The 5,000-nt window shown below is 42.6% G+C and overlaps 1 protein-coding gene across 1 annotated transcript in view; it reads right to left on the reverse strand.

Annotated features, from left to right (window-relative positions):
* Positions 1-5,000, reverse strand: part of LOC106581435 (WD repeat-containing protein 49) — a 38,238-nt gene that overhangs the window by 23,077 nt on the left and 10,161 nt on the right. The window lies entirely within an intron of this gene.

The following is a 5,000-nucleotide window of genomic DNA, read 5'->3' on the forward strand; positions in this document are numbered from 1 at the left end:
CCTCTCTCTCTCTCTCTCTCTCTCTCTCTCTCTCTCTCTCTCTCTCTCTCTCTCTCTCTCTCTCTCTCTCTCTCTCTCTCTCTCTCTCTCTCTCTCTCTCTCTCTCTCTCTCTCTCTCTCTCTCTCTCCCTCTCCCTCCCTCCCTCCCTCCCTCCCTCCCTCGTGGTTTGGGGGTATGATAAACCCTCATGTCTAATCATCAACAGCCACTGTTTCTGAACTTCAGACGAACACCACTTTGCACCCCAGAGATATATACACACACACACACACACGCATGCACAGATGCACACAGGAACACACACACTCTGCCTGTAAAATGTCAATTAGCTAATCCTTTTTATGTTCCCTGTCATCTCCTCTGTTCCCTTTGTTGTTATTTATTGTTTGTTGTTGTGGTAACACTTTACTTGACACCCAGCATCATAACACTTTATAACACGGTTATAACCATGTCATAATATGTCATAACACTTTATAACACTGTCATAACCATGCCATAATGTCATAACACTTTATAACAGTCATAACCATGTCATAATATGTCATAACACTTTATACACAGTCATAACCATGTCATAATATGTCATAACCATACAAGCATTCCGCTAATGACATCTGCTAAACATGCGTATGTGACCAACAAAATTTGATCTGATTTCATAACACTGTCATAACACTGTCATAACACTGTGATATTTAGACCTGTCGCGTTATTTTATGGCTGGTTATGACACCTACATAAGAGTGTCAAAACCCACAACCCTACCATGGTAGTTTCTTTATGGCTGGTTATGACACCCATAAAAACCTACCACACAAGGCAAAAGATTCCATTACACCATAGCCTATGTGTCAACAGTATGTTTATGTTATATAACATGTTCTGAAATTACAATTGTAATAGTAATTGTGCACACATTGATGTCAGACAATCACCTGCCCCAATGCTCTGTTGCTGATGTCTGGGATGAATGCAGGAGCAGATTTCAGGAGCAGGACAAGACACCCTCGTTTTGACCTGATATAAGGGCATGTACGTGATAGGCCTATCTGGCCTTTTTGGCTTATATGATTATGGTCATAATGCTTCTTGGCAGTGTTATAAAGTGTATTTTCTTAGTCCAAGTAAAGTGACACAGGATGGTCATAATGCTTTATAAAGTGTATTTTCTTCAAGTTATTTAAAATATGATTTAAAAAAAACATGACTATAAAGAATTCATTACAACAACAACAAAGGATTTAAGTAATAAACGTTCAACTAAAAGGTAAACTTCTTGGCAGGGAAAAAACTAATTTGAAAAAATTGGGGTTTTGACACTCTGATGTAGGTGTCATAACCAGCCATAAAATAATACAATAGTCACAACAGGTGAAATATATGGGTTATGACAACTTATGTCATCTCTTATGACGTGTTATGTGTTATAACATGGTTATACATGGTTATGACGAGTTGTGTGTTATGACGTGTTATGTGTTATAACATGGTTATACATGGTTATGACGAGTTATGTGTTATGACATGGTTATGGCGTGTTATGACATGGTTATGACGTGTTATGACATGGTAATGACATGTTATGACATGGTTATGACATGTTATGACATGGTTATGACGTGTTATGACAAGTTATGTCAGCTATTATGATGTGTTATGACGTGTTGTGTTATGCCATGGTTATGACGTGTTGTGTTATGACATGGGTATGACATGTTATGACATGGTTATGACGTGTTGTGTTATGACATGGGTATGACATGTTATGACATGGTTATGACGTGTTGTGTTATGACATGGGTATGACATGTTATGACATGGTTATGACATGTTATGACATGGTTATGACATGTTATGACGTGTTAGGACATGGTTATGACATGATATGACGTGTTAGGACATGGTTATGACATGTTATAACGTGTTAGGACATGGTTATGACATGATATGACGTGTTAGGACATGGTTATGACATGATATGACGTGTTAGGACATGGTTATGACATGTTATGACGTGTTAGGACATGGTTATGACATGATATGACGTGTTAGGACATGGTTATGACATGATATGACGTGTTAGGACATGGTTATGACATGTTATGACGTGTTAGGACATGGTTATGACATGATATGACGTGTTAGGACATGGTTATGACATGATATGACGTGTTAGGACATGGTTATGACATGTTATGACGTGTTAGGACATGGTTATGACATGATATGACGTGTTAGGACATGGTTATGACATGTTATGACGTGTTAGGACATGGTTATGACATGTTATGACGTGTTAGGACATGGTTATGACATGTTATGACGTGTTAGGACATGGTTATGACATGTTATGACGTGTTAGGACATGGTTATGACATGTTATGACGTGTTATGGCGCTGGGTGACAAGTGTTACCGTTGTTGTTTATTCAAATTTTTGTTCTCGTTATCCCCTATGTGAGGATGACCCCCTCAGCAGAGCTGTGTGCGTGCGTGCGTGTGTGTGTGTGTGTGTGTGTGTGTGTGTGCGTGCGTACAGGGTAAGAGGCTATATCCTGAATCAGCTAATTGGTGATCTGTCTACTCTGTGTCTGTGTGTGTTTATGTATAATTGGTGACTAGGAGCATGAGAGGGCCCGAGGACGAATGACCCATTGTGTTTCCATGACACCACAGAACCCGTAACCGCGATGACAGGCTGAGTAAGCGCTGAGGACGGCTGTCACCCCGGGTGCTAAGGTGAGTCTGTGTATCCGGGGACGGACAAACGTTCAGGGTGACACCGTGTGTGTGTGTGTGTGTGTGTGATGTCCGCATGTCATCCGGACAGAGGGATCAAAACAGGCTGGCATTATCCTCCTAGCTAGTTATTCAGACAGCAGTAGTGACATGCTGACTCTCAACTGAGAAGTGTTGAGGCATCACTTTAACTCCTGCAGTAAGCACTTTACCAACCAAGCTCATTTGCATATTAATTGATGGTGTACTTCAAAGAGCCTGGGGTTATGCAAATCAACAGAAAGCAGTCTGGGAAATGTCAACCAGCAACACCGACATGTTAATCAATGGGACTTGTAGGCTAATTAATCAGAGGTGCGCTTGTGTTTGTACGAGGGTGTGTGTTGGTGTGGACATGTTGTTTGTTAGAGGGGATGTGTTGGTGTGGACATGTTGTTTGTTAGAGGGGATGTGCTGGTGTGGACATGTTGTTTGTTAGAGGGGATGTGTTGGTGTGGACATGTTGTTTGTAAGAGGGGATGTGTTGGTGTGGACATGTTGTTTGTTAGAGGGGATGTGTTGGTGTGGACATGTTGTTTGTTAGAGGGGATGTGTTGGTGTGGACATGTTTGTAAGAGGGGATGTGTTGGTGAGGACATGTTGTTTGTTAGAGGGGATGTGTTGGTGTGGACATGTTGTTTGTTAGAGGGGATGTGTTGGTGTGGACATGTTGTTTGTTAGAGGGGATGTGTTGGTGTGGACATGTTGTTTGTTAGAGGGGATGTGTTGGTGTGGACATGTTGTTTGTTAGAGGGGATGTGTTGGTGTGGACATGTTGTTTGTTAGAGGGGAGGTGTTGGTGTGGACATGTTGTTTGTAAGAGGGGATGTGTTGGTGTGGACATGTTGTTTGTTAGAGGGGATGTGTTGGTGTGGACATGTTGTTTGTTAGAGGGGATGTGTTGGTGTGGACATGTTGTTTGTTAGAGGGGATGTGTTGGTGTGGACATGTTGTTTGTTAGAGGGGATGTGTTGGTGTGGACATGTTGTTTGTTAGAGGGGATGTGTTGGTGTGGACACGTTGTTTGTTAGAGGGGATGTGTTGGTGTGGACATGTTGTTTGTAAGAGGGGATGTGTTGGTGTGGACATGTTGTTTGTAAGAGGGGATGTGTTGGTGAAGACATGTTGTTTGTTAGAGGGGATGTGTTGGTGAGGACATGTTGTTTGTTAGAGGGGATGTGTTGGTGTGGACATGTTGTTCGTAAGAGGGGATGTGTTGGTGTGGACATGTTGTTTGTTAGAGGGGATGTGTTGGTGTGGACATGTTGTTTGTTAGAGGGGATGTGTTGGTGTGGACATGTTGTTTGTTAGAGGGGATGTGTTGGTGTGGACATGTTGTTTGTTAGAGGGGATGTGTTGGTGTGGACACGTTGTTTGTTAGAGGGGATGTGTTGGTGTGGACATGTTGTTTGTAAGAGGGGATGTGTTGGTGTGGACATGTTGTTTGTAAGAGGGGATGTGTTGGTGAGGACATGTTGTTTGTTAGAGGGGATGTGTTGGTGAGGACATGTTGTTTGTTAGAGGGGATGTGTTAGTGTGGACATGTTGTTCGTAAGAGGGGATGTGTTGGTGTGGACATGTTTGTTAGAGGGGATGGTTGGTGTGGACATGTTGTTTGTTAGAGGGGATGTGTTGGTGTGGACATGTTGTTTGTTAGAGGGGATGTGTTGGTGTGGACATGTTGTTTGTTAGAGGGGATGTGTTGGTGTGGACATGTTGTTTGTTAGAGGGGATGTGTTGGTGTGGACATGTTGTTTGTTAGAGGGGATGTGTTGGTGTGGACATGTTGTTTGTTAGAGGGGATGTGTTGGTGAGGACATGTTGTTTGTTAGAGGGGATGTGTTGGTGTGGACATGTTGTTTGTTAGAGGGGATGTGTTGGTGTGGACATGTTGTTTGTAAGAGGGGATGTGTTGGTGAGGACATGTTGTTTGTTAGAGGGGATGTGTTGGTGAGGACATGTTGTTTGTTAGAGGGGATGTGTTGGTGTGGACATGTTGTTTGTAAGACGGGATGTGTTGGTGTGGACATGTTGTTTGTTAGAGGGGATGTGTTGGTGTGGACATGTTGTTTGTAAGAGGGGATGTGTTGGTGTGGACATGTTGTTCGTAAGAGGGGATGTGTTGGTGTGGACATGTTGTTTGTTAGAGGGGATGTGTTGGTGTGGACATGTTGTTCGTAAGAGGGGATGTGTTGGTGTGGACATGTTGTTTGTTAGAG

Source organism: Salmo salar, chromosome ssa20, assembly GCF_905237065.1.
Source record: "Salmo salar chromosome ssa20, Ssal_v3.1, whole genome shotgun sequence".
In the NCBI taxonomy this organism is placed as follows: Eukaryota; Metazoa; Chordata; class Actinopteri; order Salmoniformes; family Salmonidae; genus Salmo; species Salmo salar.